The sequence below is a fragment of the Mesoplodon mirus genome, assembly GCF_964341445.2.
Source record: "Mesoplodon mirus genome assembly, contig: HAP1_SCAFFOLD_922, whole genome shotgun sequence".
Taxonomy (NCBI): domain Eukaryota; kingdom Metazoa; phylum Chordata; class Mammalia; order Artiodactyla; family Ziphiidae; genus Mesoplodon; species Mesoplodon mirus.
The window spans coordinates 16,581-39,400 of NW_028295123.1; the positions used below are offsets into that span (position 1 = coordinate 16,581).

Below are 22,820 nucleotides of genomic sequence, written 5' to 3' on the forward strand. Positions count from 1 at the left end.
TTACATAGGTTTATCCTTGGAATTTATTATTTGATGACTAAATCATAGAATGGCTTTTCATATCCATTACATTTATTACATCACTTTCATGTATTCTGATGAGCTTTGGTTTCAGAATGTCACACATGCAAACCTACTTTCTAGGGGTTCTCTTCAATATGAATTTTATGATGATTAGTAAGAGATGACCTGTGATTGAAAAGTTTCCCACATGTATTACATTCATAGGGTTTCTCTCCAGTATGAATTCTCTGATGGGCAATACGTGATGAGCTTTGTCTATAAGTTTTCCCACATGTATTACATTTGAAGGGTTTCTCTCCTGTATGAATCCTTCGATGTTGAATAAGAGCTGATCTTTGGCCAAAAGATATCCCACATTCTTCACATTGATATGGTTTCTCTCCTGTGTGAATTCTCTGATGATTACTAAGGGATGAGTTACACCTGGATGTTTTCCACACTCATTACATTTATAGGGTCTTTCTCCAGTATGCATTCTCTGATGTTGAATAAGAGCTGAACTTTGTCTGAAGGCTTTCCCACACACTTTACATTTACTTGGTTTCTATCCAGTATGAATTCTTTCATGAATAATAAGTGTTGAGTGGGAACTTAAGGCTTTACCACATTCATTACAATTATAAAACTTCTCACCAGTATGAATTATTTGGTGTCTGTTAAGTCGTGAAATAGCAATGAAACCTTTTCCACATCCATTACATCTATAAGGCTTTTCTCCAGTGTGAATTCTTTCATGTTGAATAAGAGATGCACTCTGACTGAAGGCTCTCCCACATTCACTACATTTAAAAGGTTTCTCTCCTGTGTGTATCCTCCGATGATAACGAAGGGATGAACTAGACTTAAAGGTGTTGCCACATTCATTACATAAATAGGACTTCTTTCTGGAATTCATTCTCTGACATCCAGGAAGGGATGTGTTGCAACTAGATGCCTTCCTACCTGGATTATATTTATAGAGGTTTTCTCCAGCATGGATTTTTTGATGTATAAAAAGGCCTGACCTTCTGCTGAAGGATTTACCACATTCTTTACATCTATAGGATTTCTCCACAGTGTGTGTTCTTAGGGGTTTATAAAGGGATGTACTGAGAGTGAAGGCTTTCCCACATTCTTTACATATATAGGGTTTCTCTCCAGTATGAGTTATTGGATGTTGAATAAGAGCTGAACTTTCGTTAAAGGCTTTCGAACAGTCTTTACATTTAAACAATTTCTCTCCACTATGGTTTATCTCATGTTTATGAAGGGATGAAGTATTAATGAAGGTTTTCTCACACATACTACATTTATAACGTTTCCCGGCTGTGTTGATTTTTTGTTGATTAAATAAATTGGAATTCTGTTTGAAGCTGTTTCCTTGTATTTCACATTTTGGTGGGGTGTTTTCTCTGGGAACCATCTGTTGCCTAACAAGGACTGACTTTGGGCTGAAGTTTTGGCCAAATTCAGTATTTTTATGTTTTCTTTCTACAGTGAGGATTTTTTTGTGAGCGACTGAAACTATCTGTGAACACTTTCTTTTTTCTTCTGCTTTTTCTCTAATCTGTCTTCATATTTGCAAGGGTTTTCTAATTTGAAGTCCCAGGGTCCATTCCTTTTGGATCTTTTCATTATCAGCTTCTGAAATGAAGAACCTTGTGTTTGAGTTGACTTTGTGGTTTTATAACTGTTCTTCCATCCTGGAAGGGAAAGAAAAAACTGAAGATGTTCCATGTGATACAGCATTTGGCTACTGAGACTAAATGTATAGACTGAATATTGATGGTATTTAAATAAGGTCTTGGTATATGGCCAAAAACAGTAAGAAGAAAAACTTAGGAGATTTAAGCAGTACAGAGAATCAATCAACATGAGTTGAGAACAACAGGGTGGAGAAAAGATTAAACACACCCATTTAAAGAGGGTGAGTGTAAGAGTGATCAGAAGAATTGGCTAATGGAAAATGGAGAAGAGGGATTCAAAGGGGAGCCATGAATTGGAAAAGGCAGCCTGGGATCAGAGTCCAAAGCCTATGATAGAATCCTAAATTATCTTCATGACATTTTTCTTCTTTGTGTAATCATTCCTAATCTGGAAAGTCTTCATCCCTTTTCCCTCATGCCAAATTCCTTTGTATCCTTCAGATTCAGTTCAAAAGTTAACTCTGAGTCCCTTCTTGACTGTGAGTTTCCACAGAGCATTCCTGTTATTATAGGCACTCACCACAGTGTTAAAAATATATATCTATATATTCTATATATGTAATTATATTTATCTATATCTAAATATTTTCACTTTCCTTTTCTACCCTAATGTTCTCTGCAAGCAGATTAGCATGCCCTATTCACCTACAGATCCTCCTAATGGCATCTGAATTATACACAAAATGTTTGTTTTGTTAACCTTCCTTAATAACTTATATATACCTAATTGGAACAATGTCAAATAATCTCAATTATTTATATATTAATTTCATACACACACACACATACACACACACAGGATTCAAGACTTGCATGAGAAGTTGCCTTCCAGGACAGTACATTATACAAGCAGTGGGAGGGTTTCAGAGCCAGTTCAAACAGGAAGTAATTACTGAATTAATCTACAGAGGTGCTAACAGGTAGGCATGAAGCCAAAAGTTGCAAGATAAGAAAGCAGCCTTGCTCATTTATCAAGCAGGAGATGCTATGCAAGCAGCATAGAAAAGAGTCAAAGATCAATAAGACAGGAATAAACATAAAATGGTAAAAAGGGCTAACATGATAAGGTGGTAAAAAACAGAATTAAATTCAATAAATTTTAAAGTTGGGTAAGGACACAATTCATTGAATATTAAATTCTGGTGGGGAATAGGTATACATATATTTTGGCATTTTCTCCTGGGCTAGAGTAACCATTTAAAGGGCTCCTTTGCAACTCACTGTATTTTGAGATTCCTATCTGACATTCACTTTCTCACCTGTTTACAGATTCTCTCTGCTTGGTGAACATAATACATTCTGCTTTTCTCTTTTCTTCTACCAGTGTTAACTTCTCAGTTTCCTTCATGGGTAACTTTCTATTTCTACTTTAAAACTGCTTTCCCTAGGGTTTGGGATTTTTTCCCCCATTCTACACACCCTCTCTGACTAATTTTAAATGCACCCATCTTTACTATTTTTTTAAGGCACTGATATTTGCCAAGCCGAGCAAGTGAGAATAACACTCATTTTAAAATACATATATAGATAAGTATCAATAAATCACTCATTAAATTAGGAACCACATCTTCTGGAAGAGACCATAATGTGCATTTTGGGTAATAGCTCTTTTTCACTTAGCCAATCACAAAACCTATCTGCTCTCTAATCTTTACTATTTGTTGTAACAGAAAGAGGAGGTTTTTTTATTTTATTTTCTGTTCAACACCTTTCAATTTCCTTATCCATCTAAGTCTTGCTTAAGTGATCCAAATTTCAATAACATTATTTGGGCACAAGTGTGGGAGGCAGTGGTAAAAATGGAGTACTTTCCCTGTGAACATCAGTCATTGGTTCTAGGTTACTACACGAGCTGGGAAGAAAATAGCAAGATTCCAAAATTTTGGATTGTAGTTTATAAGGCAAAGTTAGAGACCCTGCCTTAGGTCTGTATGTAAAGACTGCAGTTTTACAACCAACAACTTTACTAGAGCCCTGAGCACTGGGCTCGGGTACCTAAATGGTACTCTGTTTCTCATGCTTTACTCTTCCACCATAGACTCCTAACTAGTCTCCCCACCTCAAATCGTGCTGTCAATTCAGTCTCCACACTGTAGCCACAGTAATCTTTCTAAAATCCACATCTTACCATGTTGCAAACTTCTGTAAGATCCTCCAAATTATCTTCAATTATTTGTATATAAGTAAGGTCCAGAGTACTTAACATGGTCAACAAGGTGTTTCATGATCTGACCTTCATTCACCTCGGTACTCATCTCCCTCCCCTGGTTTCTTGCCATGTATACTGAACTACATGCAGTTTCTGGAGCACTACATGTTTTTTTCTTATTTTGTTATATTTGCATATGCTGGAGACATCCTTTCCATTCACAAATATTTATTAACTGCGTACTATGGACCAGGTAATGATCCACAACTGCTGAGCCTGTGCACCTGGAGCCCGTGCTCCGCAACAAGGGAAGACATCACAATGAGAAGTCCGCGCACCGCAACAAAGAACCCCCGCTTGCTGCAACTAGAGAAAGCCCGTGCGCAGCAATGAAGACCCAACGCAGCCAAAAAAGAAAAAAAAAGCTGAAGAACTGAAAAAATCACTTAGGCATTGTAATACTAGAGGGCAAGAAAAGGAAGAAAAGCAGAAGAGTATGGTGGTCCAGAAGCCAAAGGAAGAAAGTACTCCAGTGAGGAGGCAATGATCAACTTTGTTAAACAATTTAAGAATTAAAAACTTAACCCTGATTGTGCCAAGATGGAGACTGTCTGGGATTTAATAACTGCTTTTCATGGACTAGTAAGGAAGAAAGCCCTACTGGAGTGCACAGAAGAAACAATGGGAGGTGAGAACATGGAGACATCAAGTATAGAAATGCTTTTGAAAAGTTCTGTTTAAAGGAGAATAGAGAAACAGGACATGGGGAGTTTTTATTTTTTAATGCAAGTAATTATAGCTACAAGGGTCCATACCAATACTGGGAAACTCACCTCAACTCTACTTCAAGTGCCAATGCCTTAGTCCAGAATGGGACTAATAACTTAAAACAGTCATGTTTCCCAATGAAGGGGACATCAGTCCTGGATTATGGACATCCTAACTGTTCTTTATGGTCTGCTTAAAGTTTTCTGTAGGTCTAAGATATGTCTCCTGAAGTGCAGTTCAACTTTTGCTCTCTCCCAGAATCAAGCCTGGGCCTGAGCTAACTCATGAACCAGGTTATGACTTAGGTCAGAAGTTTAGAGAACAGGTGATTTTGCCAATGACCACCACCCTGACTAGTTCCTGTCATTAGGTCTAGTTTCTCTTCCCTTGGTGCTTATGAAACCCTGTGAGTCTCTCTTCAACCTTCTCTCCCTAGATGATTTCATCCACTCCCACACCTCCTATCTGAATGACTATCCTGAGCCTCAAAACACTTTACAGAGGTATTTCCAGCTGCCTGCTAGACTCTTCATTTGAGGATTTTTCTTCAAATTCAGCTTGTCCAAATCCGAATCCAGTGCATTCCTTTCAAACTCTTTTTGTGTTTCCAAGTTCTGAATTATATCATAACTTCTTCAGCTCCTTTGCCATCAATTCTTAGTTTCATCTCAGAAGCTTCTCTCCCCTGCATTCCAAGTCTAGTCAGTCATCAAATTCCCTTGAATCTCTTCACTAAGATGTCTCTAACAACCATCATTAATACATCCAAGTTCAGGATCTCCTTACTCAATAGTGACTATTGCTATTGACCTTCAAATTGATCCTCTGACCTGTTTCTCACCTTTCTAGTATTACTTCCCACTGAACTTAACCTTCTTACTATATAGAACTCCTCTTATTATTTCAAAAAGCACTGACTGCTCCTTATTTAATTCATTCAGCAAATACTTAAAAAGCACCTACAACATGTCAGGCTCTATCTTAGGCATGTGATCCACAAGACATTCCAGATCTGGTAATGAAAAGAAACAGTTAACTTCTTTAAGGAGCTCCCAGTTTGGCATTAGAGACAAAAAAGGAGAAGTGTGGTAATTTATACAACAAAAACACAAGACAGAAATGGATGAAAATGTGAGCTTACAACAACATCCAAACTACCCTCAGATAGTACCAAGTACAAGCTGGGAAGGCGTACTAGTGGTGGCCAGAATTTGGGGGAAGAAATGTCTAAAATGGGATTTTAAAGGATTAGCCATAGATTAGATGGAGGGATAGTGTGAGGGCTAAAGGCAGCATCAAAATCTTTGAACCCAAGCCAACTTTCCAGACCTATATCCTTCCCACCTTATCCTACAGGTGGTCAGATTCAAAATTATTCCTATAAAAATGTCACATGCATTTGCAGTCTCGTAAGGTTTTCTAGAGTCAGAGAATTGAGGGAGCTATATGCTGAGAATTACACACAACACCACGATGGGGGCAGAACTACACATCTGTAAATATATTCCAGAATGCCTGTGTTGGTGAAAAAGAGAAATGCTGTTTTAGAAATTCTGTTGTTGGTAATTCTGATTTTTAAAGCTTTTTATTATGGAAGATGTTCAACATGTACAAAAGTCGAGTGAATTGTACAATGAATTGCCAAGCCAGCATCAACAATCACTAATGCTGTTTCATCTATTACCTTATTATGGGTTGAACTGCATCACCCAAAAAAGATATGTTGAAGTCCTAATTTCCAATAACTCAGAATATAACCTTATTTGGTAAGGTTAAGTAACTTTGCAGATTCAATCAAGTTGAGATGAGGTGATTAGGGTAGGTTTTAATATGACTGGTGTCTTTATAAAAGGGAAATTTGGACACAGGCAAGCACAGAAAGACCATGTCAAGATACCCCAGGGGAACACCAAGTGACAAGAGAAGCAGAGACTGGAGTGATGCAGCTGCAAGCCAAGGAACAAGGACCACTGGCCACATCCAGAAGGTAGGGAGAGGCAAGGAAGGATTCTACCTGGAGTTTCAGAGGGAGAATCACCCCACAAAACTGTGAGACAATAAATTTCTGTTGTTTAAAGCCACACAGTTTGTGGCACTTTGTTGGAGCAGGCTGAGAAAATTAATACAACTCCCTTACGTCTCTTTCATTAGCATATGCTAAAGTACGCTAATTCTGTATTATATCATTTCATCAATAATACTTCAGAACACATTTCTCAAAGATAAGAACTCTATTTGTAAACATAACCACATATTTTTATTATAACCACCAAAATCAACATTATTGTTTGAAGTTATTTTTGCCTGTAAGGTATTAATTACATGTTCTTCACCCAATTCCAATGTGGTGGTGGGGGGGGCGGTTTCCACATCAATAATAAGCAATTCTTGGATACCAACTGGGTGTCCTCAATTCAGCTCAACTCTGACATTATCTACCTGGAGATAGCATCATATCCCACAGGTTAAGGGTTCAGTCCTACAAGACTGCCCCCTGCCTCCCTCAGACACCAGTCACAAACCCAGGTTATCATCTGTACTTCTGACCAACTGGCTATAAATCAGAGGTTCCCACGACCCCCTTCTTACGTTTGGTTAATTTGCTACCGTGGCTCATGGAACTCAGAGAAACATTCTGCTTACTAGATCACCAGGTAATTATAAGAGGATATAACTTGGGAACAGCCAGATGGAAGAGATGCACAGGTCAATGTATGGGGAAAGGGAATGGAATTTCTAAGCCCTCTCTAAGTACACCACACTCCCCAGATCTCCACATATTCACCAACCCAGAAGCTTTCTGAATCTGTCCTTTTGGGTTTTTATGGAGGCGCCATTATACAGGCATGATTGATTAAATCATTGGCCACTGGCAACTAATTCAACCTCCAGTCCCCCTCCCCTCCCTGGAGGTCAACTTTCAAACCTCTAATCACATGATTGGTTATGGCAACCAGGCCCCATCTTAAGATAGGGTCCAAAAGAAACCTCATTAACATAACAAAGACACCTTTGTGGCTCTCATCACCTAGGAATTCCCAGGGTTTTAGGAGCTCTGTACCAAATATATATTACTTATTATAAACCATAATATTTATATAAATCACTAAGGATCTTTATTCAAGCTGCTGTGATTTAAAAGCATTTGAGATAATTTTTCTCTGTGACTAAGCCAACAACCTGAAACACAATTAGGGTCATTTGTTTCATTTTGCTTTCAATATTTATGGAACACTTTTTCATTTTTGTTTAATCTTGTTTTATAATTTAATTTTTTTTTTTTTTTTTGCGGTACTTGGGCCTCTCACTGTTTTGGCCTCTCCCGCTGTGGAGCACAGGCTCTGGACACACAGGCTCAGTGGCCATGGCTCATGGCCCAGTCGTTCTGTGGCATGTGGTTATCTTCCCGGACCGGGGCACGAACCCCTGCATCGGCAGGCGGACTCTCAACCACTGCGCCACCAGGGAAGCCCTATAAAACATTTTTATGGTTCCAAAGTCAACATTATAAAAACAAGGTACCTTAAAAAAATTCTACATTCTATCCTTGTTCTCTCAATCCTTTTTCTTTTTCTTCCTTCACCTTATAGGTAACCATTTTTATAGATCTGCTTTTATCCTTTTTTTTTGCCTTCTCTATTTTTTTTTAATATAAGCAAATATACACTTTGTCTTTTTTGGTATCTCCTCCTTCCTTTGATAAAACTCCTATTCTCACTGTTCTGTTCTGCACTTTCCCCTACTTAGTAATATTATCACCCCACAGTGGAATTTACAGAATTCTTCCTCATTCTTATTTACAGTGAGAATTCCACCATGAGAATGTCCCTCAGCTTATTCAACCAGATTCCTTTCATGGACAGTTGGATTAACTCTAACTGTAATACACCAGGACATCATATGGGTACACGATAAAGGTACAGCTTTAAACCAATATCCATATTGCTAATTAGAAACCATAGCATTTATAAAATTCTAGCCCAAACTGGACCCAATGGGCTAACATTATCCAAAGCCACATACAACCAAAATCACCTCTTCTGCCAGCCAAGAAGAGAGCTAGCTGAAGGCCGTAGAACTACTCCTTAGAATGAGGAAGCTCTTTATGTACTGACATGGAAAGAGTTTCAATATATATCAAGAGAAAGGGGCAGAATAATGTGTGCTGTATAATATAATTGGAGTGGACAGAGAAAAACAAGAAATATTTGTTTATATTTGCATAGAAGAGCTCTCCAACTACTGCCTCCTTGTCACATCTCACCTTGTCGTATCCCACACATATTAATCTCCTCCTGCTCACTCACCCCTCGTGGGCTCCATTCTGGCTTCTGTCCTTACCACTACTCTAAGGCAACCATGACCTTCATGTGACAAAGGCAAGATGCTCTCTTCAGTCCCCACCTAACTTACCTCTCAGCAGCATCTGATAGTGACCCCTCATTTTCCTTCAGATGCTCACTACCTAAGCTACAGTGACCCTGAACTTGCCTCCAAATTCTTCTCATGTTCCACCAGCTTCAATCTCCTTTGTGTGCTCATTTTCCTCTACCTGATCTTTAATCCTTGGAGTTCCACAGGTTTGAGTGCTAGGCCCCTGATTCTTTTCACTCTGTACCCTTTTCACAGGCCAGCTTCATCTATAAACATACTCTAGGCAAGACTTCTCTACTCTCCATACCTAATTATACAAAACCCAGCTCAAAACAGCAACTTGAGTGTCTCAAAGACAGCTCAACTGAATTTATGATTATTTCCTCCCCCCAACCTGTATAACCTTTTTGTCTCTGTAATTGGCACCAGTTCTGAATCAAAACTTTAAAAGGCATCCTTCACACCTCTCCCTCCGCTAATCAATTACCAAGACTTGTTTATTCTGCCATCCAAATATGTCTCAAGTTCATCTACTTTTCCCTACCTCTACTGATACCATCCTTTATGAGACTTGACTTCAATGACACTAGACTCCCGAGTTTCCTTCTATAGTACACCTTACCCTTGTCTTCCCTATGGGTTCATTTCTCTCTGCCTAGCCATGAAATGCCAGAGTTCCTCAAGATTGAGTCCTAGGCTCTTTCTTGCTCTTGCTGTACTCTGAATCCACTCCACAGGCTAACTCAAACTCAACCACTCTTTCAATTATCTTTAGTGACAGGGTCTCCCAAATTTACATTTAATGCCCAGGGTATATTATAAGGGGTGGAACTCCAAATCAAACAGGCTATTTGACATCTCCACTTGAATAAATGGGTCAACCAAAGACAATTTAAGTCATCCAAAACCATATTTATACCATCCCCCAAATCTGATCTCCTAGCACCACTATCTCAGTGAAGGATATCACTGTCCATCCCAGAACAAACCACAAACCAAGCACGCATCCTTGACAACTCCATCTCCTCTATCTTCCATATCTAAACCATCTCCAAGTCCTGTTGCTTTTATCTGCCAAATATCTCTGCAACTGGTTCCCTTTTTTCGGTCTCCATCACGACTACCTAACCAAGTCATTCATACATTCACTAACTAACTGGAAGCTGACTCTGACCAGACACTATTTTAGGTACTGGGGACATGGGAACAAATGAAACAGACAACCCAGCATGAGGGAATTTACAATCCAGAGGAAGAGCTGATAATAAATAAATATGTACTATTTGGCAGTAATAAGTACTCTGAGAGAAAATGAAGCATGGTGAGGGGATAAAGAATGTGGAGGACAAAGGACCTGTGTCCTGTGGAGGACAAAGAACAAAGGATGAGCTGTGTCTAACTGACAAAGTGCCATCTGAGCAGAAACCTGTATAGTGTGAGGAAGTGAGTCAAGTGGGCTCCTGGCCATCACGAAGAATGGTCCAGGAGAGGAAAAAGCAAGTGCAGAGGCCCTGAGGTGGGAGCCTGCTTGGCCTTCCTGATGAACTACAAGGAGGCCAGGGTGATTAGAGTTCTCCAATGAAGGGCAGAGAGGAAGGAGGTGAAGGCAAAGAGGTAGCTGGGGTCAGACCACAAAGGCCTCTGAGGGCCACGCTGGGGGCTTTGGATTGTGTTCTATGTGATAGAAGCCACTAGAGGTTTTGAGCATGCGAGTGAGATGACCTGATCTATCTTTTAAATAGACCATTCTGGCAGCTACAAGGACAGTAGATGTTGGTGGCAGAAGAGGAGCACAGGGGATGAGAACAAGTCTAAATCAAACATAGTAAACAGGGCTACAGAGCATTTGGGCTCAACTTTCACCTTGTAAGAAATTCACTCCTTAAAATCACTGCATGATATTTCATTAGGCTGCCACTATAACCCCTACAGCACCTTTCTGCAAATTAGAAAAAGACCCCTATTCTCTGTGCAGATGAAGCCCCAGCAAGTCTCAGTGAGTCGAAGGCAGTCCACAAGCAACCCCTTAGCTGACCACCCTTCCAGGTTCAGTCTGCCCTGAATTCTTGCATAAATATAACAAAGGAAGAGAAAAAGACAAAGAAAGAAAAACACCTTTTCATTGGAGGTAACTGTTTACCTAGATCATCCCTGGATTTTAAACTTTTTGAATAAAAGAATATTTTCATGTTAGGTGTAAATCAAACTCATGAGACGTTCAAGTTGATTGAATCACATTATGCTTATTTTATATATAGATAACTTATATACATAATATGCCAGAATAGTGATTAGACTTTGGACTCATTTCTTAAGTAAGAGACTCAGATGAGACGTGTACCCTTTGAGCCATTTCCTCCCATCTCTCAACATGAAACATACAGATCCAGGGATGACAGTTTGTTTTCCCTTTTTGTCTTGTTTTTCCTATTTGTGAGGAGTCTTGAAGTGAAAATTATATTTTAAAAACACACTTGGAGGCAATTAGAGGTTCTAGGAGTCCTACCCTGGAAGCATAAGCTTTTCTGTCACCGGTTGTTCAAAGGGTTGGTTTTTGGTTTTGGTCTACAGTTAATGATCAAGGTACTTCCAAGAACATCCAGGTCCCTCACCTAAGCTCACAGGGAAGTGAGCTCCCCTTGGAAGGGAAACTGTTCCAAGGGCACTTTAGTCCAGGCAAATGGGAGACTCGCCAGGGGTGCAGGAGAGACACAACCACACGCCAGCACACCCAGGATGCCCCATCTCACTGTCTCCTTTGACCAAAGAGAGGAGGTTCATCCCATCAAGAGAAATGCACACACTGCTTGGCTCTGATGGCCTTACTTCCTCCAGACACCCACTCAGAGTTTTCCTTTGGGGACAGTTTCCCAAACCTGAGAAGGACTTGACATCACCACTAGGTGTTTTCAGGGTCTCTCTGGACAGCTTTCGACTCCAGTCATACTTTCTATTCAGTTTAATCCAACTAACATTTCACTCAGGAAGGGGGACTCCTCATGGATCAGAGGCTCCCGAGGCGAATGGAAAGGGAACAATTCTTCCGTCTCTTCCTTTGATCTTCCATGCCATACTCAGTCCACACCTGACGCCCCTCCTAAACTCTCCACTGGTTTCCTGCTGCCTGCGTTCTCTGTTTACTTTGTGGTGGTCTCTAGCAGTTCCCACAAAATTAGAATATTTCTCCCAAGTGACAGTTAAAAGATATAAGGAGAGATAAGTGTGGTTCCCACCTCAAAAGATCTCACATTATACGGGGAAGAATGAGCTCTACTAAAGGTGTGGGCGCTTTAGGGATCGAGACAGCCTGTCCCACAGCCCTTCTGCTGGGCCCGCATTGTGAGGGGTCATCACTGACTCATCTGGACCTGACAGCAACCTCAGACAAGTCCTACTACGTCTATGGCAGGTGGCTCCACATTGGTTGCAGGCTGATCCTTGCACAATATAAACCTGGGCTCGTGGCCAGGGTACTTCAACTCCTCAGAGGCTGTGCCTGGCTCTCAGGTCCTGGCCCCCTCTCCCTGCTCCCGTCTCCACACACCGGCTTCCTTTGTCTGGACTCTCGGACATGCTCTTCCTGTGCCTGAACGCTTCTCACAATGTGGGATCCGGCCCTTCCTCGGGAAGCCTTGCCCACAGCACCCCTCCTGTTCCACGTTCTCACAGCACCTGTGGCTCTTCCCCCGAGGTCCTCACCGGAGGCTGTCATTCCACAGCCCTGTGTGCGATTAGCCTCCCCCTCCACTGAGCTCCGCCAGGGCAGGACCTGCATCCTTCTGTCCAAGGTTGCACTGCTGTTTATCACGGGACAGGAAAGCAGTGAGCAAGGCTTAGAACCTGGCTCCCCCAGAGCCCTGGCCTCCCCAGGTCAACAGCTCTCAGTCCTCAACTTCCATGACAGCCGAATCTGCCAGTTTTCTCCTCTGGTGACTTCTTCTCAGGCTCAGCCACAGATTCTTCCTTCTTAACCCACCTCATAAAACTGAGGTTTCCTGGGACTCTGTCCTCTCCTCCGGTCCCTCATCTGCTCAGCTCAAGGCTTCAAATGCCACCTTTGCACTGATGGCTCCCTGACCTCCCTGTTGAGTTCTGACCCTGTTTACCTTCTACAGCTGTCCACTGGTGACCTCTACCCATATTTCACTAACATTTCAAATGAAACCCATCCCACACCGAACCTGTCCTATACCCTTAATAAAGGGACCTCTCCTCTTTCCTGAACTCACTGCACATGCCTTCCTCCAGGTAATGTCTTGCCTACATTAGGCAATAATCTCCAGAAGGTTCCCACCTCTAGTTTTTCCTCACTTCAAATCTAGGACCAACAGTGTTTCCAAAGTAACCATTCTTAGTTAATTGAAACTGTGTAATAAGGACTCATGAATATATTCTCTGTGAAAATTTTAATAACATTGCATGTAACTAAAGTCCTCTTTCATCAATGCCCATTCTCAGTCCCAATCCAAATGTAACTAGTTACCAGCTTAGGTGTCCCCCGACCTTTCTCTTGGCACTTACACGCACATAATGCATATAGACAAACACCCACCTAATTTTCTTTACACATAAATGGCGATATGTCATAATAATGCACCGTAACTTGCTTTAGTCCTTCACGTAGCTTGGAGCTCTGCCCACACCAGGGTTGCTGCTTTCTGACTGTGGTGCTGTGTGCCAGTGTAGGGACCCACCTCAGCTTCTTTAGCCTTTACTGAAGGACGTTTAAAGTATCTCAGACTCAGACTATTTTTTCTAAAATATCAACAACCATACAACTCTTCTGCTTGAAACTCTTCAATTATTTCCAGTCATCCATGGACAGTTCCCATCCCTAAGAACTGTACCAAAGCACTTCATAGTGTGGCCCCCACCTGGCTCTCTAATCTCATTTCCTTCCTCATCTCTTTCTTTTCCCATATACCCTGAGCTTCAGTCTGAATGAATTATCTGCAGTTCCTTAAATGCACTAAGTTTGCTGAATGAATGCATGACAATGTAGCCCTCCTCTGAAACAACAGGAAATCACAAGAGAAAAGATCCTGAGAGATTCACTTGTGCAGTAATTATCAGAGAAGAAGAGGAAGCTTGTGACTAGGGGCCTTAGCATCCCTTCTCCAAAACTTCTTCAGGACTGAGAACCTGCAGAAAATTCCCCGACCAACATCTCCGAGTTGCACATGCACTCACTTACCAGACTGCTGCCTGCAGAGATTCCGCACCCACTCACCTAGAGAGGAGCCTCCAGGGCTTTCTTTCTCTACCTTCCAGGGATCTTCTCCTTACTGCAACAGGGAGATCACCTCAGGTTTGGAAAATGGGAGTCCTGCTCATAGACCAAAAAGAAGAAAAAAAAAGAAAAAGAAAAAAAAAGACTTGATTTTGCCTTGACACAAAGAGGTATCTGAGATCTGAGCGGAAAACTCAAAGGATGATACAGAGAACTTCTGTGGGATGCTCCAGTTGTGCCCCCACCATGTGAGGGGTGTGTTAGGGTAAAAGCAAGGGGCAATGTAACATTTAGTTGTATGTTAGTGAAGTATGATAAACATGCAGACTTGATTAACAGGGTGCTAATAGCTTTCTATACAAGAGGGAATATGTATATACTGTTAAATGTATGTTAAATGTACAGATTCAATTAATATTTGTAACAGGTATCTGTGGAAAGGATTATGTACCAAGTAGCTTGTTTAAAATGAGAAAACACTATCTGACTCCCTTTGAAAGATGGCAGCAGTCAGCAAACTATGGGTCATAGGCCAAATCTAGGCCACTGTCTGTTTATGCATGGCCCTTGAGCAAAGAATGGTTCAGAAAAAAAAAAGAAAAGGAATACGTTACAGAGACTATATGTGGCCCACAAAGCTGAAAATATTTACTCCCTGGCCCTTTACAGAAAAAGTTTGCTGACCCCTGTAAAAGAGAACTGAAAAAAGCCAGTGTTGGGTCAAAGAAAAAGGTTGAGGGATGCTCTCTGTTAAGAGATGAGCAAACACATCATAGTTCAGTCATAGTGGGAAAATGTTGCCTGCAGTGAGGGAATTTCTAATGTGCAGCTCTGTAGATTGTCCCATCCATGGGGCAATTCCATACCTACGAGGGAGAAAAAGGTTTTCAGGTTTATTTATGGAGATCCAGTTTGCACAGTGCTAAGGCAAAACTCAGCTAAAGTTTTTAATGACCCAGGGCTTTTACCCAGGAAATCAGATGCTGAGGTATCCCAATTTCTGAACTCTGTATCTACAGGGAAAATTTCCTTACCCAATGAGACAAGGTTACTATAGTTCTCCAGCATCACATCTTGGTACAAGTTTCTCTCAGAAGGAGCCAGCTTTCTCCACTCATCCCGTGTAAAGAACACAGCCACATCTTCAAACGTCACTGACACCTGTAGAGACAAGCATCTCAGCTCACCCAGGACCACCCATCACACAGGGTGAAAAAGGTGGCAGTGGGGAGTAGACGGGCTACCATGAAATGCTTCTATATTATTCTAGGTTCTGAAGGTTCCAGGTCATTTGCTTAATGAACAACTGACCAATGACAAATAGATACTGAGTAGCAGGAAGTATGAACCAGGCTCCGAGTTAACTGCTACAAGAGATGGGTGGAGGTATTAAGGCCATTAGTGGGAGTGTTAATTAGAATAATCTTCCTGTTGGCAATTTGATAACATACATTAGAAGCTTTAAAATGTGCATACTCTTTAACTCTCCAATTACTATATTTGTTTGATAATGAACACTGAACAAAAATGCACATGCAAGGACATTTATCATGGTGTTAGTAACAGCAAAGAAATGGAAACAACCTCAATAATCACCGACAGAGACTAGGTTAAATAACTGAAGGCACTCTGTGCTCCCTAAAGCTTGAGGACAGTAATAATGGAAATTAAAATAGCTATAATTTATTGAATGCTTTTTTCAGGCTAAGTACTATTCTTAGAGCTTTATATTAACCTTTAGTGTGTATCTTTATTTTATCTTCACAACAACCCTATGAAGAAGGTACTATTATTGTGTCCATTTTACACAAGAGAAAACAAAGAGAAATTTATCCAAGTCACACAGCTGGTATGAAGGGAAAACTCACTCCTCCTGCATGTCTCCGCTACTCTTAATACAACACTACTTCACTTCTGACACCAGATGTGGGGGGTTTTCCACACACCAAGCAATTGTGGGACACCAGCTGGGTGTCCTACAATTAAACTTAGTTCTGACACCTGAAGATAGTGTCAGATTCCCACAAGACTGGCCCCCTTTCAATGTCAATCACAAGTCCAGGTTGTTACCTGTGCTGCTGACTGACTGGCTATAAATTGGAGGTTTCTACAACCCTCTCCTCAGGTTTGATTAATTTGCCAGAGTGGCTCACAGAACTCAGGAAAACATTTACTTACTAGATTACTGGTTGATTATAAAAGAAGATATAGGAACTGGCAGGTGAAAGAGCGGCACAGGGAAGGGGTGCACAGCTTCCATGCTCTCTCGGGATTCACCATTCTCTCTGACTCTCTACATGTTCACCAACCTGGAAGAACTCTGAACCCTTCTGGGTTTTTATGGAGGTTCATTACATAGGCACGATTGATTAAATCACTGACCATTGGCGACTGATTCAACTTTCATCTCCTACGGTGGTGACAGATGGATAAGAGGGGTTATTGGGGGGCAGGACTGAAAATTCCAACACTTTAATCAAGGTTGATTCCCCTGGCAATTAGCCCGCATCCTTAGGTGGGGTACAAAAGTAACCTCATTAACATAAACTCTGGTGTGGATACAAAACACACCCATTGTGCCTTCATTGCTCTGAAGTAATTTCAGGGATAAAAAGCATATATTACTAACCACTTAGGAAATCACAAGGGTTTTGGAAATTATGTGCCAGGAACAAGGACAAAGACCAAATATATATTTCGTATTATAAATCACAACATCACTGGTCAGTGGTAGAGGTAGAATTCCAATCCAAGGAACTGCCTCTCAACGCCTATCTCATAGGCTTAAGTAATAAATGATAATCCATACAATGGAGGTAAAGAGCAGTGATGGTAGCACCACACTGTGAACGCACTTAATGCCAATATACTCAAAAATGGTTAAAGTGGTGAGTTTAATCTTATGTGTATTTTATCAAAATAAAAAGCTAAAATGAGAAAATAAAAATATACATACATACATATGTACACATGTACATCAATAAATAATAAATAAATAAAGGTACACAGACAATTATTCTGAGGGCTGCATACCAAAGGTATGACCATGATTATCTCAAGATGTTGGGGTAAGAGTGATTTTACGTTTTTATTCTCTGAGATTTTTAACATTAACATGCAGTGCAGGTATAATAAGATAATTTATTGGCACATGGCAGGGAATACAAGAAATGATCTTTGCCCTCAAAAGAATTTACAATCCAACTGGCAGACAAGAAAAACGCGTGAAACAATTTGAACAAGAAAAGTGTCGCTGGACAGGACCATATACTATTTCCTCGTTCAATCCTCATTTTAGAGATGAGAAACACAAGGTCCAGGGCAGTTAAGACACCAGGTCACATACTTTATCAATGGCAGAGACAAGACGATAACTGAAGTTTTCTTTTAACCCAGCACTTGGTGGGTATATTCTCTCTCTGGTCTTAAACGTCCTGTCACTGAGTTTTACACACAATTCCACATAGTACTGACGTATCGGCAGCAGGTGAGGTTAGGGAGAAATGTCACATAGGACTCACAAGCAGGGATGGAGAAGATTCTGGGTAAGAGAGCAGCCTGGCTCTGTTGGAATGGAATGGGAAGGGCTTAGAAAAAAGTAGCCCAAATATGCAGAGGCAGGTCCTAGCCACAGTCTCAGAAGATCAACCACTACCACATTTCATGGGTCCAAAAGATACACAACATCACATTGCAGAGAACTCTGGTCATTTGGGGGCCAGGCCTGCCCTGTGTTCTGAAAGATGTACTAGAGGAAAGGCTGGATGATAACTAACATGAACTTAGAGGCCAGACATACCTGGGTTTGATTTCAGGTTGTCTGACTTCGTTGAGCCTCAGTTTCAAGTGTAAAATGGGGGTAATAACTTCTGCTTCGCTATGACAGTGAGAACAAAGGTGAAGCCCTCAGGATATTCCCCAGCAACGTTAACTACTATTGTTAGATGAGGATGAGTAAAGGAAGGACACTATAGTCATTTCTATCTACCAACAGTAGATAGATAGACATCATGAACTAGAATAACATCGTTTAGCTACCACAACCACCACATATTGAACATCTACTATGTGCCCGGCCCTGATAAGAATGCTTTCCATGCACTAACTCCCAGGATCCTCTCATCTACCCTTTGAGGTAGGCCCAGTTGCTGTATTCATGTTACAGGTGAAGAAGCTGAGGCACAGAGAGGTAAGAAACTGAGGCACAGAGAGGTGGAGTTTTTTGCCCAAGACCCATTAACAGCAACAGAGGAGATGGGCACAAACCTGGCCATCTGGCTCAAAAGCCCCACTGAGGAATCACCGTATACACTGCTTCTCCACTACCAATATCCCATGATATCCCATACACTGCTGCTTCCTGAGGAGTCTTCTCTCTGCTCTTGGAGTCAAGAGACCTCTCCATCTATGTCCCCACCAGCATGGCTATCCTTTGTTCACACAGTGGCTCACCTGGATGGGGTCCCACCCTCATTCTCACAACATAAAGATGAAAATGGCAGGTCAACATCAGTTTTCAAGAGAGTGACAGAAGCAAGGCACATGATCCAGAAAGTTAAGATGGAGAAAAACTAAAAACTATGGACTGGGAAAAGCCTGGCGAAGGTATCATGAGGATTTCTCAGGGGCGGAAAGAAAAAGAAAAGCATTCTGGCCAAGGGTAGGGAGGGGGACACGACTGAGCAAAGGAGACAGGCCAGAAAGGAGCTCTGCCAAGTGTGCATGTTTGTTTGTTCTGACCCCAAGTGGTATAAGACATGTGGCATCTTACCTATCAATTCAGTAATCATACAGTGAATTGAGATTAATGAATAAAAGAGTGTCTATTAGAAAAAAAAGAGAAACACAGGCCATGGATTGGGGGGTTGGAGGCAAGCATTCCCTATGCAATCCACCATCCACCAGGGTGGACCAACTCTTCCAAGGCAGAAGGACATGGGCTCCAAATCCTGGTGAAGACTGTATTGGGGAGAAAACTTCAGTTTAAGGGTAAAATAACAAAAAAAACCCCATCTATCTCTAAGACCTGAGATGGCAATGAACTCACCCGAGACCTTGCTTCCCTCTGTTCAGTAGCCATGTCCTCTTTCTGGGCAGTTTCACCTTAGGATGGGAGAAGTCTCCAGAAGCCAGATCTGAGAGAAGAAAAAGGGAACCAGGAGGAAGCCCCTTCTGCTTTCTAGACCTCAGAATCAGCAGCTCTGAAACCTTTATACCACTTGAAAATGATGCCAAGTGCCCCCAGAGAAGGAAGTCAGAAGGAACGAGGGCTAGACAGGACCAGAGAGAAGGGCTGGGTCATCCTGGTCCAGGCCCAGCTCCTTCCCTGGCTCAGAGGAAAAGTCCTAGGACTCTATCAGCAGTAGCAGCAACTCCCTGAGCCTCACCGCGTGCCAGGCACTACCTATCAATACATCATCGAGGCCCACAGCACAGTTGGCATTGTCAGCACCCCATTTTATAGATCAGGAAACTGAGGGCAGAGTGGGAGCAACTTGTCCCAGTCCACACAGCCAGGGAGGGTGGCACCAGGGTTCCAGGCACCGCGGGCTCCAGAGCACCTGCTCTAACCTCCCTGCGTGCATGTGACAACTTTTCTCCACCTCAAGCATTCCCACCCAATTCCTCCCCCTCCTGTCAAGGAAACAATTTCCAGATTTCTAGAGAAAGCTGCTTCGGAAAGGGAAAACATCAGCTCTCCTATGGCGGGGAGGGGCTGCTGTCTTGAGGAAAGGGCACATTAAACCAAAGACCTGGGTCCAGTCCTGGCTCTGCCACTGGGGGAAGCTGGCGACTCACTTCTCGCGTAAAACAAGCCTGTCACTCGGGAGTGCAGGGGTGATGGTAAGGGGAGGAAATAATTTTCTCACGTTCACTGCCAGCCTGAAACAAATTCAAATGCCGGCAGGCGCTGAGCAGGTAGCGCGCTGGGAACTGGTCGGGAAGAAGCAGGAGGGTGGCTGGGTCCAGCCGATGGGGACGATGTGTCCGACCTGTCTCGTTCAGGGCCACGTCAGTGGGATGGCTGGGGGCGGCAGGCGAACAGAGCCAGGGGTGCCCGGCTCTCGGCCCGCCGGCGCCCACAAAGACCCGGCTCGCGTCTCTTGGGCCTGTGCCCCATGCCCCGGGGACGCATGCTCCCGAAGCCCGGTCCTCCCTCCCGCATCCTGCCTACCCCCCGCCGCTCACCTCGCCCAGGCATCGGGGGTTCCGCGGGCCGCAGGCTGGAGGCTCCGGAACTGCCACGGCCAGACAGAAGCTTCCGCTGGGGACTCCACGCGGTGCCGCCTCGGCGGACCTCTGGCGAGTAATTAGCTCATGCCAACGGCAAACGCCCGACGCCCTACGCCCCACGTAGGTCCGGGAGGGACGGGGCAGGGACAGTCGCGAGCCCCTCTGGGAAATGTAGTCCATGCGAGAACAAAAGATTCTGGGAAATGTAGTTCTTCGAGCTTGTCTGCGAGGAGAGCCCTGGCTGAGCCTATCACTTGTCCAGACCCCATTCTGGGTTCGTGGTCGAGCTCCTTGGGCTGCTGGCTCCTGGGTTCCTGGTTCTTCCAGGAGGAAACCGACGTTGCTACAGGGCAGTGACTTGTAGCTCTGCATCTGCGTAAATGAGAGCAAGGCAAGTAGACAACCGCCAAGAACAAACCTATTTCCCCGTAAGTCTTTCAACAAGAGTGTATGGAGGACTTCCCTGGTGACTAAGTGGTTGAGAATCCGCCTGCCAATGCGAGGAACACGGGTTCGAGTCCTGGTCCTAGAAGATCCCACATGCCTTGGAGCAACTAAGCCTGTGTGCCAGAACTACTGAGCCTGTGCTTTAGAGCCGGCAAGCCACAGCTACTGAGCCCATGTGCCACAACTGAAGCCTGCGCACCTAGAGCCCATGCTCGGCAAGAAAGAGAAGCCACCTCAATGAGAAGCCCACGCACCTCAACGAAGAGTAGCCCCCCTCACACCACAACTAGAGAAAGCCTGTGAGCAGCAACGAAGATGCAGCACAGCCAAAAATAAATAAAATAAAATAAATTAATAAAGAAAAAGAAATTTATCCTGAGCACAGACTCTACATTCTCGCTATATGCTATGTTCATCATTGCTCAGCTGTGTACCAGAGCTGTGGCACAGCTTTGTGTCTTCAGATGACCCCACTTGGAAGCACACTGCTTGCTCTACCACCAGTAGACTTCAGGGGTCACACTGCACGTCATCCCCATGGTTCCAGTCCTTACATCATCTTTACAATTTTTCCTATAAGAGGTTTAATTAATGAATTGTCTAATACATAACAACATGCATGTGTAATCAGTACTGCATACCATTATACCTATACCAATTAATAACATTGAAACCCAAATCTAATCTTCTCCTATAGGACTCAAATCATTGGCTAGGTTTAAGGAGCACATATTTTGAAACATTTAAAATTGATCCAGTTCTAACAAGTAATCCACACTTATTCTATTCTCATTCACATCATTTATGACATTACATTAATACTTTCTTTCATTTCTTGGCTCAGCAATACATCAGCCCAAGAAATGTGACTTAGCAAATTGTGGCATATTAATCTCTTGCTAGCACAGAATATATTTTGTAAAGATTTCAAGATACCCCTTACAGATTTCCTCCTGTGTCTAAAGCACTATGCTCATAAGGCATGTGATTCTGTGTGTTCTCAAGGCCTCCAGACACCAGGTAACAATGGCCCACACAGAAGGACAAATCTGAGAATAGTCTTTAAGTTGAAGTGAGCATTTTCTGTCCCAAGAGGTAAAGGTAAAAAATTATGATTAATAAACGTACCCATGCATCTTAACATACAGAAAAATTTAGATCTTATACCTTCTATCCAAGAATATATAGCTAAGATTAGATAGGTGTAACTTTGGGGCCATTATCCTCCACATCCTCCAAGTGTCCAGAAGTATCTTCTGGCCCAGCAGCCATAATTTCAGCTGGCTTCACACCGTTTTATTGTTTCATTTGTGTTTTGAATAGATACAAGGAGTGCAGTGTGACAGCTGGTCTTTGTCAGATATTTCCCTTCAGTGGGAGTGGTCTTTTCAGAGGTGCATACAACTATTCAGCAGCTGTCTCCTCAGATGTTTCAGATGATAGCTCAGGTACAAGGAAGCAAGACTCATGTTGGCTTTGAAGCCCTAGGCCCTATCAGATCTAATGTATCTTGTAACAGCCTATGAGAAGAGCTGAGTTTCCAAGGTTCCTGCAAGGGACTTGCCCAGTGTAAATACACTTTACCAATCAGGAGTCATTTTTATCTTAAGCAATGTTGCCTCATCATGCAGCTGATGAATCTTTTGAGCATGTTACCAAGGCAGTCAGAAACATAAATAAGATTGTTCAGAAACACAGTTGACATACTTTCTTGGGTGGTTACCAGGGGAACAGAGCTAAAATGCTATTCCAAGGTCAAATTCTTTCACAGAGAAAGAGAAAGGATTTCCTTATCTTATTACCTACCACCCATCCCCTTGTTCTTTGGTTAATTGTTTTTTTTCATTAAACTGTATTTTGAGATCATTACTGATTCGCATGCAGTTGTCAGAAATAACACACAGGGCTC

General features: G+C 42.4%; 1 long non-coding RNA gene across 3 annotated transcripts; it reads right to left on the reverse strand.

The window, feature by feature from the left end:
* Window positions 1–1,348: 1,348 nt before the first annotated feature.
* On the reverse strand, window positions 1,349–20,639 carry LOC309797722. 3 transcript variants are annotated; one of them, XR_014292783.1, is made up of 5 exons: window positions 20,420–20,639; window positions 19,278–19,365; window positions 15,265–15,391; window positions 14,195–14,326; window positions 1,349–1,706 (listed from the first exon to the last, which is right to left on the reverse strand). It is a non-coding gene; the product is annotated as an uncharacterized lncRNA (long non-coding RNA). The 3 variants fall into 3 exon arrangements; XR_014292784.1 differs by having other exon boundaries at window positions 14,231–14,326; window positions 20,420–20,637; XR_014292785.1 differs by lacking the exon at window positions 1,349–1,706 and having other exon boundaries at window positions 13,657–14,326; window positions 20,420–20,632.
* Window positions 20,640–22,820: the final 2,181 nt, after the last annotated feature.